This window comes from Mytilus californianus, unplaced genomic scaffold, assembly GCF_021869535.1.
Source record: "Mytilus californianus isolate M0D057914Y unplaced genomic scaffold, xbMytCali1.0.p SCAF_7, whole genome shotgun sequence".
NCBI classification, from domain to species: Eukaryota; Metazoa; Mollusca; class Bivalvia; order Mytilida; family Mytilidae; genus Mytilus; species Mytilus californianus.
Genome location: NW_026262723.1, coordinates 9,591,489 through 9,606,004, shown reverse-complemented (window position 1 = coordinate 9,606,004; position 14,516 = coordinate 9,591,489). Strand labels below are relative to the sequence as shown.

The 14,516-nt window shown below is 32.2% G+C and overlaps 1 protein-coding gene and 1 long non-coding RNA gene across 2 annotated transcripts in view; both read right to left on the bottom strand.

The window, feature by feature from the left end:
- Positions 1 to 517, bottom strand: part of LOC127709117 (uncharacterized) — a 304,003-nt gene extending 303,486 nt beyond the window's left edge. The window contains exon 1 of the long non-coding RNA XR_007985510.1: positions 434 to 517. This is a non-coding gene — a long non-coding RNA (uncharacterized LOC127709117). The remainder of the gene's footprint in view (positions 1 to 433) is intronic.
- The window catches only part of LOC127709114 (uncharacterized), a 113,329-nt gene extending 100,657 nt beyond the window's left edge, over positions 1 to 12,672 (bottom strand). The window contains exon 1 of the transcript XR_007985505.1: positions 12,590 to 12,672. The gene's annotated coding sequence lies outside the window, so the exon portion shown is untranslated. The remainder of the gene's footprint in view (positions 1 to 12,589) is intronic.
- Positions 12,673 to 14,516: the final 1,844 nt, after the last annotated feature.

The following is a 14,516-nucleotide window of genomic DNA, read 5'->3' as shown; positions in this document are numbered from 1 at the left end:
GTTATTTACTTTGTTTATCACATGGAAGGAAAATAACGAGATAGTTGTTATGTAATACAATTTTTCCGCTAAAGTAACATTTTGTTTCATTCAAGGCATTTATAATACATATGACTCAATAAAAATATTAAAACTATTTCTGTCTTTGTCTATTCTCTTAACCCTGTTCACTTGGAATGGAATATAGTGAAGATATTCTAGACTAAAACTACATTGGTATTCGGACATTATAAAAAAAACAGTAGAATACTTTCATACATACGTTTAATAGCCTCTAGCCTTTGTTAGTCTTGTATTATTTTTAATTTTAGTTTCCTGTGTACAATTTGGAGTTTAGTATGGCTTTCATTATCACTGAACTAGTATATATATTTGTTTAGGGGCCAGCTGACGGACGCCTCCGGGTGCGGGAATTTCTCGCTGCATTGAAGACCTGTTGGTGACCTTCTGCTGTTGTCTGTTCTATGGTCGGGTTGTTGTCTCTTTGACACATTCCCCATTTCCATTCTCAATTTTAGTAATAGTGTGTTTTCTCTCCCTTATAACAATTGCCACATAATAGATGTTTCTAGTATCTTCTGAATCATGTATCCTATACGGGACTACTGAGTTGCTTTTATATAGCTTGGTTGACCGTTATGGAAGTCACAAAACACAAATCATAGGTTTCATTTATCGTAGCCACAATCCGTCTTCTTTTCACTGATTGTAACATCATCTCATACAACTAATCGTTAACACACTTCTCTTACATTGGGCAGTTCGAAGGGTACTGGAAGAGCTGTAGCATACCCTACAAGAGTAATTGATTTAATCACCGGCTTTTTGGAATCGTTCTTGTTAATCAGTCTTTAGTTTTTCTGCTTTGGAAACGGTACTTTGGTCATTTGTCCTATGGATAGTATGTAGGAAGTTTTTCTAAGACTTATGATTGTCTTCCCTTTCTCTGTATCTTCTATGCATATTTTAATATGTGATATTGTAATATGAGTTGATTAACGAAGCTGACTCTCAATAACAATTTCATTTTATCTCACCGTACCCGAAGGATCAAGTCTTCGTTCGTTTTTCTTTCTCTAGGTACGAAATATAGGTGCGATGGTAAATAAGAAGGTCAAGTCCATAACTGAAATGAATTTATGCTTCGATGTGGAACATAATACAATCAAAATTGAAACATTACGAATTTGATGTGTTTTACCGTGTGATTTTGTTTTTCATTGAACTAATTTAAAAATCAGAAAAAATCAGAGACACAACCAAAAAGGGCATAATAAACTGTCGTATGACTTAATAAATTGTACTTGATGATTAATGAAATGAATCATTGCTTAACATTGCATACATATACAGGACGAACATATGAAGCAAAATCTAGAAAATCTCCTCGGACGCATAACATTTTATTATCCTTTTTCAGTTTTGTTTTAACTTAGAATATCGTAGATATCTTCAGGAGATAGGCAAACAATGAAAGTATTTGCTTTTGTTTCCTCTTAATTTGACACTTTACCAAAAATATATATTCTCCAAATAAATAAAAACAACATTGACCATGGAATACATTGGTTAAAAGAGATAAGAAAGATACGAAATGGATATTCAAACGCATAGGTCGAAAACAAACTGACATTACCATGTCAAAAAACTATTACCGATAATATGACAGATAACAGTACACAGGCAAAAATTGCTCACGTGAATATCACATCAATCTCAAATGAAATTCACATGAAAATTTTCATGTGAATTTCACTTGAATTGAGATTCACATGAATCTCACGTGCAATTTTTCACATTAATTTCATGTGAACTTTACCAAATAAAAATTGGTATTTTACATGATTAAGATGTTATTTGAATTACGTTATTTTAAAAATTCACATGAATTTCACGTAAAAAAAAATCATGTGATTTAAACGTGAAATTTACTTTACTTTGACATGAGATTCACATAAAACTCACATGAACTGATTTCACGTATAAGCTCGTTTGAGGTGAAATTCACGTGAATTTCACGTGCGATTCACATAAATTTAAATTCATGTGAAATTGATGTGAGTGAACCTCACCAAAAACCGGGAGTGATCTCAAGTGCTCCGTATTATTATATATATTATATCATAACATGTACAACGTTGTTTTTCAGCGTTTGACATAATCCAACTTACCAAAGCAGCGTGAAAGAACGTGTTAATTTTCATTATGCCTAATATGTATTTGGTTTTATTTAAGACAAAATAAAAACATATGACAAACATAGTCTGTATTTAAATTTAAATCCATAGATAAACATCACCATCCAGTTCTCATTTGTTTCCAGAACATGATTAATTGCCACTTGCGATATGTTTCAAATATATAATAACACTTAATAACATAAATACTATTTTAATGACATATTCATGTATAGATATTATATCTGACTTTATATGAAAATGCTAAATATAAAAACGGTCATTCGAAATTCAAAAGCAAATCAGGTAAATTATTTCATTTCAAATATCTTAATTTTATATGTAATAAATATGCATCATTTGATTTTGTTTACGTTTATCTGCTGAGAAATCGAGAAAAGTAGAAATTTTTCGTGTTAAAGGTCAGGAAAACAAAGGAAAGAGAATACAACAATTATGAATACAATTACATTTAACAGTACACACATGAGATATGAATTGATATTATATTCGTCAATATTAACATGTTTATTATTTTTTTCGATTTTAGTTATTGCACAAATAGCATGTATAAAATTGAGCCAATCACCATTGGAACTAACGAAAAAATATTGTTTTTCATAACAAAAAGATTACATAAGTGAATTTGGCTACTTTTTATGTCACTTTAGTTCATACGCTCCTCACGTATTTAAATGTTTATACATCCCTGGCTTTCAAATATCGTTTGTCTTAGTATTCATGATTTGTCCAGTAAAGAGCTTTTGACGCAAACAATTTATAATGTTATTTTTATTTTTAATTTTAATGATTTGAATGTATATATACATGTATATGATATAAGAAAGTACAACAATATACAGACTTGTATCAAACAACGTACTTGAGTAAGATGTAATGTTCATTTAACTAGAGACACTTCAAAGTAAAAAAAATGGATGGACAGTTGTCAACTACAATGCCAACAGAAAAAAGACGAAAGACAAACCCTCAAAAAACAAACAACACAAAAAAAAGATTGAGTGACATGAACTCATGAAAATTAATCTTTATCAAAACTTTTGAGCAAAAAGTTCCGAAAGTTAATGATGTATACAAATATTTGTTTATCTGTTATATCATGGACACAAATTACTTTCTCAAGCTATAAAAAGTTAACTTTGAATGAATGTTTAATGGTTACTTTTTTTTAATGCAAGTCATTCAGTGGCAAATATTGCATGCATATTTCGGATGACAGCAATTGAATATAATTTTATTGGTGTCTAAAGAGTTTGATGGCTCGAATTACGTATTATTAATCATACTTAATCCGGCAGGCGTTTCTTGCAGATTATTGTACAATGTATTTCGTTTAATTTATTCTGATATTCTATCACAGAGTTTATAAATATTGTTTTAATAAGCCTATTTATGTACCTATGGATAGATATTCGGACAAATGCACATTCTGTATTTTATTTCAATTCTTTATTCTCATTTCCAATAAGACAGAACCTAGCCAATTAAATGACTTCAAGCAACTAAAGGTCACCTAAAGGACTACCAACATGCTCAAAACCCATACTGTATAGTCAGCGAATAAACGTCCCGATATGACCAAATCTAACACCCTGGTGTATATCAAAACAACAAACAAATAACAAATCTTACAGACAGCAACCAACGCGAACCACTGAATTACATGCCATTGACTTTGGACCGGCACACATAAAATATGGAGGGCCGAATCATGCTTGTGAGCGAGCAACCTGCCTCTTACATCCCTAGCCTGTGGGAATTGTTTTTCTGTTAATGTTTTTCCATTATTTACGTATTCAATAAATTATGTATTTATATATTTGAGAATTATACTGATAATACATATAACTGTTAATTCGAGTCTGATTATCGGTAGCAATCAATTATTTTTTTCAGAAAACAAATGGCAAATTGCAAAGGAACTTTCACTGCTTTACTGATATGTTTCTTATTGATAGAGAAAACCCAAGCAGGTACGTTTGTTAAGTTAATACAATATGTCACTAAAAATAATCACTTGCAATTACTCACATTGTTTGTATAATAGACCCTGTTCAGACCGGTTGGCAACCCCAGGTCATTCCACTACACCCCTTAGGAACGGAATCGACCAAGTTGTGACGATTGGTATTCATACATTATTTCCTGCCTAACTTTATAAATAATATCACGTTAACACCAGTTTTGTTCTCGTAATGTCTGTACGTAACGTTTTTTTTTTGTATTTTAAATCAAGATCATTGGGCTAAATTTCGATTTTTTTAACTAGGTTCATTTGCATGTTTTGGATTTTAATATGGCGTCCATTTTGCGTAACTATAATACAATATTGTGTAGCAGTCTGCTGAAACCCGATTCCGGGCGCAGGATTTTCCCGCTGCGTTGAAGATCCGTCGGTGGTCTTGGGCTGTTTTCTGCTCTTGGTCGGGTTTGTTCTCTTAGAAACATTCTCCGTATCCATTTTGTATTTTATTATGAACAAGCAGCTAGGTCGAACACCATGTGAATGACTAGGTATTTCAAATTTGAACCTCTCATATATCATAACAAGTCTTTATGAAAAAAGGGAGTTTGAAGAGCATGGATAAATTTGAATTTGTTTTAAGGTGCTGTAGTTGGTCCTAATATTATTATCTATTGTTCTGCAAACATTTACGTGCACATTGTAATGTTTATGTGTTTTAACTTTCAAGCTGTGTGTGGAAATAGATGGTATGATCAAGCTTACAACACCTGCTGCAATCGTGTATTGAATAACATAAAAGAGCGTTCGTGTTGTGGAACAGTAGCGTATGATCGAGCTTACAAAACCTGCTGTCAAGGTGTATTGAATCACATAAAAGAGCGTTCGTGCTGTGGAACAGTAGCGTATGATCGAGCTTACAAAACCTGCTGCAATGGTGTATTAAATCATAAATGGGAGCGTTCTTGCTGTGGTACAGTTGCGTATAATCCAGCATACAAATCCTGCTGCAATGATGTATTGAACCACAAAAAAGAGCGGTCATGCTGTGGAACAAAAGCGTATGATCGAGCTTACAACACATGCTGCAATGGTGTATTGAATCGTGCATTGGAGCGTTCGTGCTGTGGAACAATAGCATATAATTCAGCTTTCAAAAGATGTTGCAATGGCGTTTTGTGCTAGATGGAAATCGCAAAATTTTAATTATTTTGTAAGAAAATGTAAGGTTCAACCAGTTCAGATTTTCGAGACTTTTTTCAAGCTAAATTTCTACATAAGAAAATGCCTGTACCAAGTCAGGAATATGACAGTTGTTATCCATTCGTTTGATGTGTTTGAGCTTTTGATTTTGCCATTTACTTAGGGACTTTCCTTTTTGAATTTTCCTCGGAGTTCAGTATTTTTGTGATTTTACTTTTTTGGTAGACGATATATTTTGGATAATGATAGCATAAATTCTTGTGATGAACTGATACAATGTATTTATATTTTATCGTATTATTATAATACGTAGAATGCATTGGAGTATTGCTGATATTGATAATTTATAAACTACTTTCATGTTCCTTTTCGTCATAACTTTCATTACAGTATGAGGGTAGCAAGAAACTTCGAACCCTTCTGTAGTGGCGCAGGTCATCACTCGTTTGTATTAATATTGTTTTTGCGTAATCTTTATGAATGAAAGGAGATTGGTGTATACGTCAATGAAAGAGTGTTTTGTAGACGGTTGTTTTGAATTTGTACTCGCCCTGTTTATCAAAAGTTATGCTGTGGGACAATTTCTTGGACTTGATTGGTCAATCAATCTTCTGAGTTATGCTTTAAAAAGACTTTACTGTGAAAAAATAGATTAGGTCTTGCTTTTAAAACTAGAACCACATTTTGTACATGTATATCAAACTTATCAAAGAATAAAAAAAGACGATGTTGAAAAAAAAGAAAGGTAAATGCTATTAAGTTTAAGGGAAGTGGACAACCAACGGACTCTGTTTACATAAACAAGGGTCACATGGGTATTCAATTATAGTCCCTTAAACGTATTCAGTTTCGTATCAGTGCAGACTGGTCGAAATGAATGTGTTCTACACAAGACATATGAATGTTCATATCTACCCACTATATTAAATTTATGATGAGTGGGATATATTAAAATAATGTATACATTCCCTTTATATAACGATACTCCAAAGTCTGTTATAACATTCGTCGTCTTCAGTATGTATCTTACTGTATACTACGAATTTTTCTTGCATTGGAACATGTTAACAAAAAACAAATGATATGTTCAACGAATAACAAATTTTCTATAGGCTTGTATGCTAACTTGGACAAAAAACACGAGTCAAATATTCACGAAAATGCAAATTTGTCTCAATCCACTAACGAAAATAATGAATCCATAGCATGATTTATATCGGTAATAATGAAATTTTAAAAGGAACTAGATAAAAAAACACCGTAAGATATTGAACAATGAACCACACCGATATGTAAAGTATGCTTTAAAGGGCAAGAAATAACAAAATATTGGGGAAACTAAACAGAAAACTAACGAGTTGATAACCAACTGCATATATCTCACAACTTTTTCGAACTTTTTTTTCGTTTTTTTTAACTTTTTTATTGATTTGGCCTTCCAACTATTTTTATTAGTTTGGATCTGATGAGTCCTGAATAGACGAAACGTGTATCCGGTGGGGTATAAAATGCCTTTAATAAAGACCTATCGAATAACCTTTTACAGTGCTGTAACGACACAACATAAAAAACAAACAATCAACTAAAATAAGGTATCAGAACGATAATGAGCACAAAAAAAACCAACTAAAACACTTCAATAACACATTTCAATTTTATTATTTATAGAATAACTAATCTAAGAATTTAAATAGAGAAAAATATTCAACGAGTGACCGAACCACACATTATTTCACGAATGCGCGTAGCGCATGAGTTAATTATCAGTGTTGTTCGGTCACGAGTTGAATATTTTTCGATATTTGAATTCTTTGATTAGTTATTCTTTTTATTACATTGGCAAATGGCTTTTTTTAATGAAATTAATGTACAAAATTTAAGGAGCTTTATCTTTTTCTACGCATTCACAATTTGTTTTGATCCGACGTTATCGACGTCTTGACAACGCCTATTGTTGTATGACGTCAGAGAGTGAAATAACCACGTTTATTTCACATGTGAAATTATCGGTTTTTATTTGACTGGGAAATCAATGTAATTCAATGCTACCAATGTAATAACGTATGATATTGAAATGGGTCCTATTTTAAAACTAAAAACAGATATAATATTATTCAGCGGGTATCAAACACGAATTGAATTATAATTCAAAATTGGTAAATGTAGACTTTCACCAAGTAAAGAATATATAGCTGATCTAGGTACAAACATGTCAAACGGTAACCAGCAAGTGTTCACATATATGTACTCTGGTCTGTTAGTTAGTTGTCTCATTATCTATCAAAACACATCTCATTATTCTGATATTGAGACATGCTGATCAAATCTCGAGTATGTAGAACAAATTTCCACGTCGTAAATGAAAATGAACGACTAAAGATAGCCGAAGAATAGTTTTGTAGAATGTTATTTATGAACAGAACTCAAATATCCTGGTATCTATGATGCGTTTATTTCCTTAGTGTTCAGGCCAAGTCTGAAATATTCACACTAAGTCGTACATTATCGTCTTGTTGATCAGTTTGATAAGTTGTATCTATTCGTTTTTAGATGATAAAACATATGTAGATAACGGAAACAGTTGTGTTTGTAATGATACAAAAATACTGTTTGAAAATATTTTTTAACATTTACGGTAAGCTTTCTTTGGTCTTGTTATGGTCCGAAAATCTCCTCTTCTTACATCTCTGTAATGATAAATAGTGGATTACAAAATCTTCAAAATCTGAAGGGTTGTACAAAAAATCATATAACATAAGACTATTTGATTGGAAATCAATTTCTTATGACGTTGTTAATTCTTCATACCGTTTTTGTGTACCTAAAATATTAGTTTCTACATTTGTTACTTGAAAAATAGGTTAAGTCTTAATGACAGTGTTCCACGATCAAAGACACGTGATTTTACATTAAAATAGTTCTGCACAAAAAACACGAGCAAATAATCAATCAATCAAATCATCGGTATATTAAATGAAAAGATCAATATCTCATAAATCTTCAAAACAAAATAACCATAATACCTAGGGAACTAATTTGACAATTTTTCTGGAAATTACGTGGCCCAATTAAAATTTTGATTGTATCATTTTGTAGTCACTTTAGAATGCCAAATTATTCATACATTAGAAGATTCACAAATAATTGGACATCCCCGATATTCATAGTAATACTGGGTACATAAACTCCACAGAATTACAGAAATCCATAGAATTAAGCATACTGTCATTTAAGACATTTAAACATATTTCAAATTGTATATTTATTCTTAGGAAGTAATAATTAAATATAAGGGCGAGCAATATAAACAAATTACACGTACTGTCAGAATTGAAATATTCTTACAGCTTTTTTTAGTGTGATTAAGCAGTTGTCACACTGACGATTAACTTACAACTCGTTTTATGCATTTGCATTTGATTCATTTGTATGCTTCAGAGTTTAGTATGGCGTCGATTTTGTTAAACTATCATTGTTGAGGGCAAAGCAGAAGCACTACTCCGGATGCAAAATTTTCTCGGTGCGTTGAAGACCCATTGGTGGCCTTGGGCTGTTTTCTACCCTTTGGTCGGGTTGTTGTTTCTTTGACACATCCCCTGCTTCCATGCTCTATTCTGTCTCAAAAATACATCTGCATACAAAATTATATGGCTGTTTTGCTATTAGGTGTTGAAAAATGAATGTCTATGCAATATCGACGTCAGGCGTACTTCATTAGCCCACTCAACTTCTTTATGGTAACCATATTACGTACATGACAACTACAACGACCATCTATACAGTGACAACAGTTACCACGGTAGCTAAGACAGTCCGCAATGCTGGTACATCTAGAATGGATGCATTTTTAAAAATGATAAGTGTTTTTTGTTTGTGATACATTAAAATATCATTAAAACATAACTTTTGTCACATTAGTGAATATTACTTGCCACCGACTATCTATTTAAAATTAGCAACACAACAGATGCCACAATTGTAACAGAAAAACCCTAAACTCTGAGATATCATGCGTTCATCTCTAATATTTTACGGAGTTCGTCTTCCTTAATCTTAAATTTTCTGTGCAGTGTTTTGTGAACTTTTAATTGCCTTTTTGTGGCTTCATTTTTCTACAGTGTTGTCTTCTTTCTTCCTTTTATAGTTTTTATTTTGGTTCTCGATTTTCGAGCAATAGAACTGATAATGTGTAGTTCTTAATCATAGTTGTGACATACATTTGTGTGTGTGATAACTATCCAAAAGACATAATTTGTGTGGTTGCAAGCAACTATTGATCACACTACGGGCTAAAACGATCAAGCAACTATTGATCACAATACGGGCTAAAACGATTTGAAAATGAAGAGGTGAAACATGTTTCGAGCGCAAAACTTATCCTTACTTGGGAAAGTTCTGTGACAGTACAACATGAAAACAAACTGTAAACATCAGTTGAACATTTCTTGACTCATCAGATCACAAAAGGAAAATAAGGACACAAAGTGTCTTTCTATGAATAATCGCAGTTACCGAAATCTCAACGTCTGTTACAACTATTAAAAAAGTAATCATTTCACCAACTAAAAACATCTTGTTTAAATTACAATACCAACCTTACTTTTTGTCAAGGTCCCGACAAAAGATATTAAAGATGTTCTATAATTGTCTTAATAAAAAAAATAGGAAGATTCACCTTTAGTGCAACAGAAGACAGCAATACAGATATCAAGTGGTGTAGATTTAATTTATTAATAGTCATGATCACCGTACGACCTTCAACCATTGAATAGCAAAACTTATACCATAATGTATGCTAAAAAAGGCCATATGACATGACAAAATTCAAAACAATTCAGACGAAAATTATTTCATTTGTAAATGTGTAAACAGTGTAGTCGAGCAAGGAATGACATAATTCATACACAAAGTTCAAATGATTTGAATGTTATTTATTGGTTTTTCCTGCACTTGCCATTCAAAGTCATATGTAGCTCCAATCAGGTGATTTGAATGTTATTTATTGTTTGTTCCTGCCATTCAAAGTCATATGTAGCTGCAATCAGATGATTTGAATGTTATTTATTGTTTGTTCCTGCCATTCAAAGTCATATGTAGCTGCAATCAGATGATTTGAATGTTATTTATTGTTTGTTCCTGCCATTCAAAGTCATATGTAGCTGTATTCAGGAATAATCAAAACAACGAGGACCCCCTACGTCGACGTTCTTGCAGTTATGATGCTTACATGTGAGGGGTGTTTATTTTTATTGGATTGCCGACCATATGTTTCAAAAATAAAGATCGGCAACACAAGCATCAAATACAGTTGTTCTAAAAGAGGTGAGCAAGAGTGAATACCATATTTTTCGCACGGTATTCGTTAATCGTGCTTGTCTGGACACAACATCATCAAAACGAAATCGGCGGGGAGAATATTATTCTATATATCACTGAGGTATCTGTATTCAAATAGAAGATACCATAACCTCTAACAAACAAATTGGAACCAGTATCCGCTGTACATAATTTAACGAAAACAGAACAGCAAAAATTATAATGCAAGAATCCTACCAAACTGCACTAGAGCTCCTGAACCAACCAATCAGTAGTCATCAGAATATATTTGTTGAGGAATAAACAGACTTCCTCTTGTGTGGTATCATTTTTATGTTATTTCTTGATAATTAAAAAAAAATTGAAGTTTGCGGTAACCTTGTGAATTGAAATTCAGTTAGTAGAAAACTTAAGATTGAATTTATAGAAATATGTTAATTGGATACTAAGTGATCATGGAACCAGCATCAAAGCTACAATTTGTTGTACAATGTTAGATTAGGTGACAGATTAATCTCTCGAAGGGTACAAGTCAAGTCAGCCAACCTAAATTTAAATGTAAAAAAGACATTGATTTCTTACGCATTTCCATTTCCAGGACCATCAAAACCCAAACACACGCCATTTTTGCAATCGCTTATCCACCAATAACCATCATCCTCTTGCCAACACCATTCGCCATCATCTATACCTTCACAGCTAAAATGAATCTCTCTTTCTCCGTGAGTCATTATTCCCCCTGCAAAAAATGGACCCTTCTTGAATAGCACGAATAACAAAAGATAAAGTGCTCGTATGAGATCTCTTTAGTATATCTAAAAGTAGATTACAATGTGAAATGTTTCCAAAGATAGATAAACATATGGTAAGAAATATTTAAGAAATGACTGTAATATTCTTTCTGTATATGAAGAAATAACATAAAAAATGTGGTGCACACTGAATAACCTGCGTAGCGGGTTATTTTAAAGTCTGCGCCACATTTTTTATGTTATTTCGAATAGACAGAAACAATATTACTGTCATTTCTTATAATTTAATTCTAAATTTCATTTAAACCGGAGTAAACCATGAAAAAACGTTGATGACGTCACGGTCACATGACGAAATTATGTCTAAGAGCTGATAAACAAAACAACGTCAGCCAATCAGAAGACGTGTTACATCCAAAATTAAATTATTTGAATATATTTGAAAGTTCTTTAGTTCTTTTGTGCTTTCATTAATTCTTACTGTTTCCAAACAATTGTATTTTATAGTGCATGTTATCGGCAATTTGTACATGTTCTGTTTATTCTACTGCATGATAATTTGTTAAAACAAGAACAGGGCGTGATACTCTAAAATATAAGGTAATGTTCGGACGCCATGTAAATATTCAGCATTGTCACGATGTCATGGAAATCCGTGTCAATATATCAATGAAATGCACATAACATCATTCATACAAGAGAGGCGGACGATACATTGTAGCAAAAGAATAGTCAAACTCAAGTCGAATACAAACTGACAATGCCACGCCAAAAAACGAAAACGACCGACAATCAAACAACAGTCTACAAAATACAACATAGGAAACTAAAAACTGAGCATTAATAACTTCTTTTCAGTAGGCAGCAACACTCTATCAAGGTAATTATGACAGTTCTAGAGCTCTAGAATATCGTATTAACTGGCAGGAATGCTGCTACATAGAACTGAAAAGCTGTAATTATCTCTTTTGTCGTACAGATTTGTTCTCATTCGACCCTTATTTGTCAATGCAAGCTTTAAGTGAAGATATGAGGCAGACATAACTGATTTTCAAAGTTTTTTTCTTATCTTGTGCTTTTTCACCACTGTCCCAGGTTGGGGAGTGTTTCGCGCCAGAAAAGATAGTTAACCGCTCCACACTCTGTATAGCAAACACCTTTATGTCCACTAACTATGTTATTTTGCTTTATGTATGTATTACAGAAAACATGTTTTGTATCTATACGAAAACAAACTGCGCATCATAATGTTGTTTACAACGATAGTGACCACATGAAAAGTTGTGGTTACCGTTCAACACGATGTTTTAATTTGACCTTCATCTAATTTACATCGGAGAATCTTTAAACTGTTTCAATTGATGAAAGTCAAGGATGCATCAAAAGGGTTGAGCAGTAACAATACAGATACATTCATGTTACAAACTCAATCAATTTTATTTTCATGTAGCCCCTTTGTTCTAGCTCTGGGAATTCTTTATCTTTCATGTAACCTCAATAGTAACTGTTTTTGTTTCTCTGGCAGACATATTATATACATTTACCTAAATATCTACCTGTATACAAGCATGCATTTATTTTCTCTAACGTTTAGTGTAAAGATGTTTTCAAACATAATGTCTAACTATGTTTTAACACCATGTTTTAAGTAGTTACGCAGCATATCATGAAAGAATTAGTTCTTACTCAAAATAAAACAAAATATAAGCTTTAAAATTACTGCTTATCGGAATTTTGAAATAAAAGCAACAACTGTTTGCTCGGAGTTGGATAATGTGTCCAGGTAGAGTAACATATTACTACAGACTTTTAACGTGTGAGCTAGTATCTTAGAAACAACGTTGATCATGTGGGTCTTGTAAAAAACACAGTTTTTGGTGGGGTTAGTTTTATATTTTGTGTTATGTGTACTGCTGTTTGTCTTTTTGTCAATTTATCCTTTTTGTCATGACGTTGACAGTTGTCATCGAATTATGAATTTGAATTTCAATTTGGTATGTTCAACCTGTCTTAAATAATCTAAATTGATAGACCGATGGGTATATTGAAAAGGACCATGGACCGATGGGTATATTGATAAGGACCATGGACCGATAGGTAAATTGAAAAGGACAATAGACCGATGAGTATATTGAATTGTGACGTAATGAATATCAACAGAGATCCTTTTGAAAAGGAATATTGAAAAAAAAACGGTTTTAAAAGGATAAAATATTTCATGATTATAAAAATCATTCAATTATCTTTATAATTTACCTATGATAAAACAATGTTTAAGTATTACTCGTTTTGTTCTGTTTGACAATACAATCTATATTTTGTATCACGGTAGAAAAATGAAGACATGCAGTTTTTTTAAACCATTTTATAAATTTCGAAATTATAAAGTAACTAAGGTTTCAACTCCCCTAGGGGCAAAGATAACCTTAGATGAATTTGGCTATTTCTTATGTACTTTTTGACTATACAGCTCTTCAACTGTTTCCGCATAGATACTGGAACATGCAGAAGCTGAGCGATTATAAATTAAATTTCTTACTGAAAAAAATATGTTTGTTAAAATATTTGTAAGCACATACTTGCAATGCTACACTGATGCTACGCCACTGTCAGACATGATCCTTGGCTTTCAAATATTAGCTTCGACCGCATAAACTTTATAACGTGTTGTTTTCGTTTTTAACAGTTCAGTATAAAATACACTTTATTCATGTATATACTGTATCATGTGAAGGAACAAATGTGTAACATATATGAGTTAATATTTCTATTCATTCTGTCAAAATGTATCTAACAATTTGATTATGTCTATTACATTTATTATCATATTTTGAGTTACAATTTGTAATATAGATATGAACACTCATTTACACTAAATAAACTGTAATCCTATTTACTGTAAATATCAAAGTAACTAGGTTATATTTCTATGCTTTATCACTGATAACCCATAAATATCGATCGTGTTGATTATCAAGAATGTGTAAAACTGTGACGTGTAGTGTAAATACTGCAACACAAGATCTAGTGCAGGGGCTCCCCAAGGGAAAGGCAAACATTAAATTAGAATAAAACTAAAGATTT